This window comes from Accipiter gentilis, chromosome W, assembly GCF_929443795.1.
Source record: "Accipiter gentilis chromosome W, bAccGen1.1, whole genome shotgun sequence".
Classification (NCBI taxonomy): Eukaryota; Metazoa; Chordata; class Aves; order Accipitriformes; family Accipitridae; genus Astur; species Astur gentilis.
Genome location: NC_064918.1, coordinates 14805052 through 14813812, shown reverse-complemented (window position 1 = coordinate 14813812; position 8761 = coordinate 14805052). Strand labels below are relative to the sequence as shown.

The window sequence follows — 8761 nt, the reverse complement described above, 5'->3', positions numbered from 1 at the left end:
CTTGCAGACCTTTTTTTAGCATTGCATTAGTATCTGCCAGTAGGCTGTGAAACAAAACTTCGCTGATAAATCTGCCAGGGCTGTAAGGAGGCAGCTTATGCAAATATACAAATTGGTCAAATATGTTACTCTATATTCCCAAGTTTGCTCCAGTTGGAGTATGTTGAATTATCTTGCCTTTGTATTGTATTTTTTTCAAAAACATGGATAAACCTGGTTATCCATGTGCAATATAACTCACTAGGTAATGGATAAAAATTTCATCTTGGTGGTGCAATATTTCAAAAAAAACCCAAACAACTTTCATGGTTGTTTTGATATGACTGTTTAATACAAACCTGGAAATAGATTTTATTTTACCAGTTGATTACTATCGTAAGATATAAAGTCCTGTTCTTTAACAAAGATCTGCCTACTTCCTGTGCTGTGGGTGGTTTGTGTTGGGTTTTTTGGTGGGTTTTTTTTGACAAAGCTGAATGGCTCAAGTGCTTGTTTATAACTAAATTTTTAAACTCTCAAAACTTAAACCTAAGTAAACATAAAATATTAAGCCATCTTGTTTGAAACTGTGCATGCTGTCTTCTAGTGTTATATATGTTATAAATTAATAGACAAACTTACAGTTGTTTTAAAAACAGCAGTAATTACGATTTTAGAATAAGCAGCACCATGACAACTAAAATTGTTGCAGACTTCCCAGGTAGGCAGGCTGGGTGCTACCAACTGCTAGCCTGGTGACTGACCAACTATTTTCCCTTGGATCCTATAAACCCTCTGTTGCGAAATTCCATACGGGGATGGACGACAGGACACCAATATGATGATCAAAGTCGCCAGTTTATTGAGCATAGCTGATCATTCTTATACAATTCTCTAAGTTCCTTAAAAGCTTTGATTGGTTGCTGCATGCGAGCACGTAGTGTCCACGTGCACAAGCATAAAATATGATTGGTTATATCGACACTGTACATGCGTATAAACATAAGATGTAATTGGTTATACTAACTCTGTACACGCGCATAAACATAGGACATAATTGGTTATATCAACTAAAACATGCAAAACTTGTCTCAGTCTAATTGGTCAAGATAAACTGCCGAACTGAGGTTCTTTGTGCCAAGTTCCCTTTATCGTGGAATGCGCACCTGTGTTCTTCTAATTGGCATCTTTCTTTTTTTGGTCTTCTTGTTTATTCTGTTCAAGGCCTTCTAAAGGCGTCTGGAATGCTCTTGTGACCGTTAGCTAAATATGTGTCCACAATTCCTCCTTTTTTGTTTTTTTTTTGTCAATTAACACAGCCTTACTTGATCTATCAATTAATTTTTAAACACATTTGCAACATACAAGGATGGACCATCTGTATATTCTTGCGCCGTCTTGCTCCGCGAACTCAGCCCAGCAATCAGTAGGTGCCAGCTTTACGTGGGCGTCCCCACGGAGGCAACAATGGCCTTGCCGTACACCAGCCCGATGCTCTTTGGAAAATCCCGGTATTTATACATTTGCAGAGGAACGGATTTCAGCACACGTGGCCAGCGGGTGCCAAAATCCGCCTCATTTGCAACCTATGACGCATGCGCTTGCTGGCCAGGCGCGCTGCACAAGTCATAGCCATCCTGTCTATTGCTTCATGGGCTTTGTGATGCGGTTGCAATGCACAGAGAATCTTGACCTGTTATGTTGGCCAAGGTGACCTACACATTAGTTTTTGGCTGAGGTGGTATTCATATTGCCGCACCATCTAGGATGTTCCAGATGATGATGGTCGTACAAATCGAGCGGGAGTCCGTCGTGGGCCTGTATCTGTGGAATCACAAGCATAACCTCGCGCCCAGGTTATTAATGGAAATGGACCTTCCCGTTGCCCTGTTTCTAGATTCTTAACTAAAACCATGACCTTACCCCTAATTTTGGCTTTAGCTAACTTTTCTTGTGGAGAGAGATTCCCTACTCCCCCTGTCCTGGGTTCAGCTGGGATAGAGTTAACTTTTACAGGAACCTGGGAGGTGGGGGGCATAGCCAAGGCAGCTGACCTGAACTAGCCAAGGAGCTATTCCATACCATGTGACATCATGCTCAGTATATAAATGGGGAGCGGGCAGGGGGGAGGGGGGTGTCTCGGCTTTCGATGTGGGAAGTGGCGGAGCGTCGGGTCCCGGGTGGTGAGCAGTTGCACTGTGCATCACTCTTTTTGTATACTCTTTCATTAGTACCGTTGTTGTTGTAATTTCTCTGTGTTTGTCCCAGTAAACTGCCTTTATCTCAACCCTCGAGCTTCCAGTTTCTTTTTCTTTTCTCTCCTCCGTCTCCTCCCCATCCCACCGGAGGGGGGCAGAGGAGTGAGCGAGCGGCTGCGTGGTCCTTTGTTACCGGCTGGGCTGAAACCACGACAGCCCCTTTTAGTGTTTCATAATATGAGTAACTCCCCATTGCGGAAAAAATTCCTGAGTCCGCCGTGCTATAAAACATGGTCCGTTATCTGTTTTTATCTGGGCCGGGACACCCATTACTGTAAATGCTTGTCATAAGTGTGTTTGTAGATGTCGACTTGTTTCGCCCGCAAGTGCTGTGGCCCATACCATCAAGCAATATGTATCAACAGAAACATGAACATAACACAATTTTCCAAAAGCTGGTACATGAGTCACATCAGTCTGCCACAATTGCAAGGATTGCAGACCCCTAGGATTTACAGCGCCATCTCCATGCCCAGATAATTTCTGGCACTCAGCACAGGACTGAATGATGGCTTTGGCATCTGCTATAGAAATTTGAAACTGTTTGGCTCATACTTTCTCTGGGTGGTGGAAAAAAACTATGAGCTCCACGTGCCTGTAGAAGTTTATTGGGGGGTGGTCCAGTCCATACAGGATTAGCTAGTAAATCAGCTCGTTTATTCCCTTCTGTGATCCATCCAGGCAAACTGGTGTGACTTCGCACATGCATTATATAATAACACTTTGTCCGTTGGTTTAACAGAAATAGCAACATCTTAAATTTTTCAAACAATGTGACGTTATCAATTTCTTTCAAATAAGCCCGTCTCAAGCGTTTTACTACACCTACCACGTATAAAGAATCAGCAATAATATTGACCTCAACATCCTGCCACTTTTTAAATACTTCTATTGCAGCTTGAAGTTCCACCACTTGGGGGGAGCCTTCACATGTGACAATGTGATTTTTCCATACCTGACCTTCTTTCCAAACTACTACTGCCTTTCCTGTTTTTCCACTGCCATCCGTAAATACTGTAGGACCATCAGTAGGTAACTCTGCACACAATTCTTTTTCTTCTAGTTGTATATTCTGTAGCAAGGTAAACATTTTGTGTGCAGGAAGATTAATATCTGTCTTTCCTTCGAAATCTGCAAAAGCAATTTGTAGGGTTAGGCTATTCTGTAGACACCATTGTAAATATCCTTGAGTCAAAGGAACGACAATCGTGTGTGGTTCTTGTCCACAAATCTCAATAATCCGACGTCTGCCCTTTATAATTAATTCTGAAATCATTTCAATTCGAGAAAATAAGGTTTTTCGGGCCTGGTGAGCTAAAAAGATCCATTCTATTATTAACAAGTCTTTGTGACTCCCCTCCCATTGATATATGATCCCGAGGGGTTGTTTTTCTCGGTTTAAAACGCTAAGATTAATGTCAAGATTTTCTTTAATCCTAAAAGCCTGACTCTGGGATATTATATCTGCTATCTGTTGTAATGCTTGTTTACCTTGAGGGGTCAATTGTCGAGGTGCCGTTAAGGTAGTGTCGCCTCGTAACATTTCAAATAAAGGGGTCAGAAGCTCATTATCTATTCCCAACAGTGTTCGAACCCAATTGATTGTCCCCAGTAATTTTTGCACCTCATTCAATGTTTCAATCTTGTCTGTAATTTCCAGTTTTTGTGGAACTATAGTTTTTTCTAAAATCTTCCAGCCTAAATATTTCCATGGTTGCATTTTTTGTACCTTTTCTGGTGCTATTTTTAAACCAAAATCAGACAACTGAGTAGTCAATTCTTTGAGCTTTTCGGATAACTCTCTTTTCCCTGCTATCAAGATATCATCCATATAGTGATAAATAATCAAGTCTGAATTTTGTTGTCTAAACCCTTTTAGAGCTTGGGATACATAGGATGGGCATATGGTTGGAGAATTTTTCATTCTTTGTGGCAGAACTACCCAATGATAACGTTCCACGGGTTCCTGTTTGTTTATGGTGGGGATAGAAAAGGCAAATTTTTCCGCATCTTTCGGGTCTAAATATATTGTAAAGAAACAATCCTTTAAATCAATAATCAAAATGTTCCATCCTTGTGGAATCATAGTAGGCATGGGTAACCCTAATTGAAGGGCTCCCATATTTTCCATTACTTCATTTATTTTTCTTAATTCATGCAACAGTCTCCATTTCCCAGATTTTTTTGGAATGACAAAAACTGGTGTATTCCAAGGGCTCGTGGTATTCACCAAGTGCCCTTGTTCCAATTGCTCCTGTACTAACTGTTTCAAGATGGCGACCTTAGATTCAGTGAGCAGCCATTTATCTACCCAAACCGGTTCCTCTGTTTTCCATTTCAGTTTTAGGCATGGTCGCCCGTCAATGGCCGCGCCACAAAATTGTCTCCTGTACTAAGCACACATCCCATTTGACTTGATGCATCCCTGCCTATCAGGTTCATAGGGATATTGGTTACATAAGGTTTGATATAAGAAACTGAATTTTGACAAATCAATTGGATCATATATTTGCTTTGTCGAGTTTTTGATAATCCTCCCACACCGAACAGTTTCAAATCCATCTCAGAAAGCTCCCAAGTGACAGGCCAGTCCTCCCACGGCAGAACCATTACATCTGCTCCAGTATCCACTAATGCCTGTAATTTTATTTTTTCTGGCCTGTTCTTTGCATTTTGTAACTCTACTGATATACTAGGTTTTGTTTTATTGATCTCCATTGACCACATAATTTGAGCTTCTAATCCCGTAGATCCAAACCCTGCATTGCCACGCTGTTGATTAACCTTACATGGTACATTTGCTTTAAAAGGGACTAGCTGTGCAATTTTGCTTCCTTCCTGTATCGATACTGGTGGAGACAGTGTCCAAATCATAGCATAAATGCGACCTGTGTAGTCTGCATCAATCACCCCGGGAAGCACAAAAATTCCTTGTAATGTTATACTAGACCGTCCCAACAACAGGGCACTAAGCCCATTACCTAATGGTCCTTGTGCGTTTACTGGCACACGGTGTACCTGAGAGTTCCATAGCAGAATGGTTTCTATCGTTGAGACATCCACTCCGGCACTTCCAGCTGTTCGGGCTGGCAATTCTGCCAGACATCCTTCTTGGCGCCGTTCTGGGATCCTTTCGGAGCTCCTGGGGTCATCACACCACTCCTCGCACTCTTCTTGTAGTTTCCCGGCGACGGGGTACCTCGAGGTGGCAGAGCTACACCTTCATTTGTGAAACGAGATCTACATTGGTTAGCATAATGTCTCCCTTTATGACAACGAGCACATATTTTAGGCCCAACTTCCACTTTGTTTCGCCCCTCTTTACACTGAAATTGCAAATGTCCCGGTTGTCCACATTTATAGCATTTCTTAACATTTTTTGTATCCATTCGCATGGCTACAGCAAAAGCATTGGCCGTTAATGTAGTTTTATGCTCCAAAGACCCAACTTTGTTACAGGCCTCTATCATATCTACTAGTGTCACTCTTCCTGGCATCGATTGTAGTATGTTTTTTACAATCTGCATTTGCATGTTCCACGGCCAATTTTATTATCAATGCTTCTTTGGCATCAGCATTATCTATTTGCTTTTCAATAGCATCTCGCAGACGATCAATAAAGGACATGTAAGGTTCCGTATTACCCTGCCTTATACTTGTAAATGATTGTTCTGGCTTTCCAGCTTCAGGCAAGGTTACCATTGCCTTCAGAGCTAAGGAAGCTGATTCTTGTAATGCTTCCACCGGTAGCCTTGCTTGCCTATTAACATCTGCAAAGTCACCAGTCCTCATCATTTGTGCAGCAGTGATCATATACCGCGGATCTCCTTCTGGGCGGTCGAAATTTCTTAGTGCCGCTAAATCACATAATTCTGCCCATTTCACCTTCCATAATAGACGCTGAGTCGGGGTTAAAATCATTGTAGCCAACTGTGTACAGTCAAAGCCCGTTAAAATTTGACCAGAAAATATATTCTCCAATAACGCCTGACTAAACGGAGCAGACAGTCCATTAGCCATTACTGTTTTCCGTACTTCTTTTATCAAATCCCAATTGAACGGTTGCCACACGTTTGGGGCATTCTGCCTGACTGTAACTGGAAAAGCCACAGGATTTAGACCTTCGGTTAACATTTTATCATTTATGTGCTTCCATCGCTTTTTTATAGCTTCTCCTGGGGATATATCTGCCTCATAGGGAGGTGCAGAGGGGATAGGTCTCTGCTCGAGAGGCAGCTTACTTAAAGGTTGATCGTTGCCTCCATTAATGACATCTCCCTCGGTGTTTAATTCCTCATCACTGTCCGAATTATTTACCACCTCGCCACACACACTTTTCTTTTTTTTTTTTTTTTTTTTTTTTTTTCCCCGGGGTATCTTCAATTGAAATTTTTGCAGCGGCTGTAAGTCTGTGTTTGTAATACCACAATAAGGTCGAATCCACTGTAGGTCTCCGTTTAAACCCTTTTCCCTCTTTGGGCATTATTTCCCCTTTTTGTACACACAGGTCAATCAATTCCTGCATTTTATCCTTGGGGGATTTCTCTTCCGCCTTACCCACGACTTTAGCAAAAGAGTCCATACTTTCTACGATCGCATTTGCTGCTTTTTCATATGCTTTTTTCGTCAACGGTTGCCTAGATTTACCCCGTCTCTTTTTCGCATTTCCTCCAGCAATTCTAACATTTTCTCTTTTTGATCTAGTATTATAGTAGCCAAATCCTCGTTTGCATTATTTGAATCAGGGTATATGCTAGGTATAATTTGTTCATGTTGAATGGTGGTATCTGGGGGCTGTTTTCTCGTAGGCGGATTTTTACTCACTCCCTGATTCTGTAGGGTTTCCTTTAATCGTACGGTTAGGGAGGCTTGGGAACTGTCAGATGGCTGATTAATATCGGCAGTCCCAGGGAGTGGAGCAGAAGTCAAGGGCACAGGAGCAGGCGGACAAGCTCCAAAAAGTCTCTCTCGCGGCATTATGTTTTTCTCCCCGCTTTTCCCCTTCACTTGCGGTTGGAGAGAGCAGCAAAAGCAGATGCAGCCGCTTTACGATCTGCTTTCATTTCTTACAGAGTTGTCTTAATCAATTTCCATAAAGTTGCAAGACCTTTAACTTCTTTAGACCCATCACTAATTTCATCCCATAGGGAGGTTCCGATAGCTTCCCAGGTACTAAGCTCAAAAGCTGTACCCACACTAATTGAAAGGTTTCTGTCCTTGCTCCATTGTAGAAGCTGCTTTAAACTAGCTTAATCATATTTTTTGCCTCTCTCTGAGAGTATATGTTGGAGGAGCTTAACTACCACTTCTTCTTCTTTGGAAAGCGCAGACCCCATCTCCTCCCCCGACCGCTCACCTCCTTTACGGGCGAGTCCTTTTTAATATCCGTTTCTGTTTTTTCAACCAGCCTCATAAATGTCTTTACGGCTGCCTTTTCCTTCGCAGATGCTGCGATACCCATGCTGCCTTTTATCACGTAAGCTTACCATTCCTGCCTCTCTTGAGCAGCCCGGCACTTTCTTATAAGCCCACCGGCATCCGCGGCAATCTCCCCCGCCTTTTCAGTCGTTAGCGTTCCCCTCTTGTTCCTTACCGGATCACGTCGGGGGTCACCAGATGTTGCAAAATTCCATGCGGGGACTGATGACAGGACACCAATATGATGATCAAAGTCGCCAGTTCATTGAGCATAGCTGATCATTCTTATACAATTCTCCAAGTTCCTTAAAAGTTTTGATTGGTTGCTGCATGCAAGCACATAGTGTCCACGTGCACAAGCATAAAATATGATTGGTTATATCGACACTGTACATGCGTATAAACATAAGATGTAATTGGTTATACTAACTCTGTACACGCGCATAAACATAGGACATAATTGGTTATATCAACTAAAACATGCGAAACTTGTCTCAGTCTAATTGGTCAAGATAAACTGCCGAACTGAGGTTCTTTGTGCCAAGTTCCCTTTATCGTGGAATGCGCACCTGTGTTCTTCTAATTGGCATCTTTCTTTTTTTGGTCTTCTTGTTTATTCTGTTCAAGGCCTTCTAAAGGCGTCTGGAATGCTCTTGTGACCGTTAGCTAAATATGTGTCCACACCCTCTTACAGCAAAATGGAATTTGAGATGGAAGGAACACTGGGAAAGTCCCCCTTTGTGCTGCCCTATGGTAACTCACCTTATCTAGCATCTTGCACTTTGCTCTTTTCACACACCATGAATGGGTTCTTTTATCTTGATATTTGCCCCTATAACTCTAGGGAGTGATTTAAAACCCTATAGTCTGTCTTTTCTTTTTCATCCTTTTAGAAAAAAAACCCAACCCTCATCTTCATTCTTGGTCATTTTTCCTTGTAGTATTTCCTGCTTTTAACAGCTTCCTTGTGTTATCAATTAATATGTATGATATGATTGAAATAACCAAGAGGCTGCTAAAGTCCTGTGTACAGCCCCCATCAGTTAATATTTAAAATAGGGAAACAATAACTAGACATGATTTAGGGTTTAGGAACTAACTACTAG

The 8761-nt window shown here is 41.9% G+C and overlaps 2 protein-coding genes across 2 annotated transcripts in view; one reads left to right on the top strand and one right to left on the bottom strand.

Moving 5' to 3' along the window:
- The window catches only part of LOC126035340 (endogenous retrovirus group K member 5 Gag polyprotein-like), a 132888-nt gene extending 125413 nt beyond the window's left edge, over positions 1-7475 (bottom strand). The window contains exon 1 of the mRNA XM_049793869.1: positions 7352-7475. The gene's annotated coding sequence lies outside the window, so the exon portion shown is untranslated. The remainder of the gene's footprint in view (positions 1-7351) is intronic.
- Positions 1-8761, top strand: part of LOC126035354 (uncharacterized) — a 154213-nt gene that overhangs the window by 49965 nt on the left and 95487 nt on the right. The window lies entirely within an intron of this gene.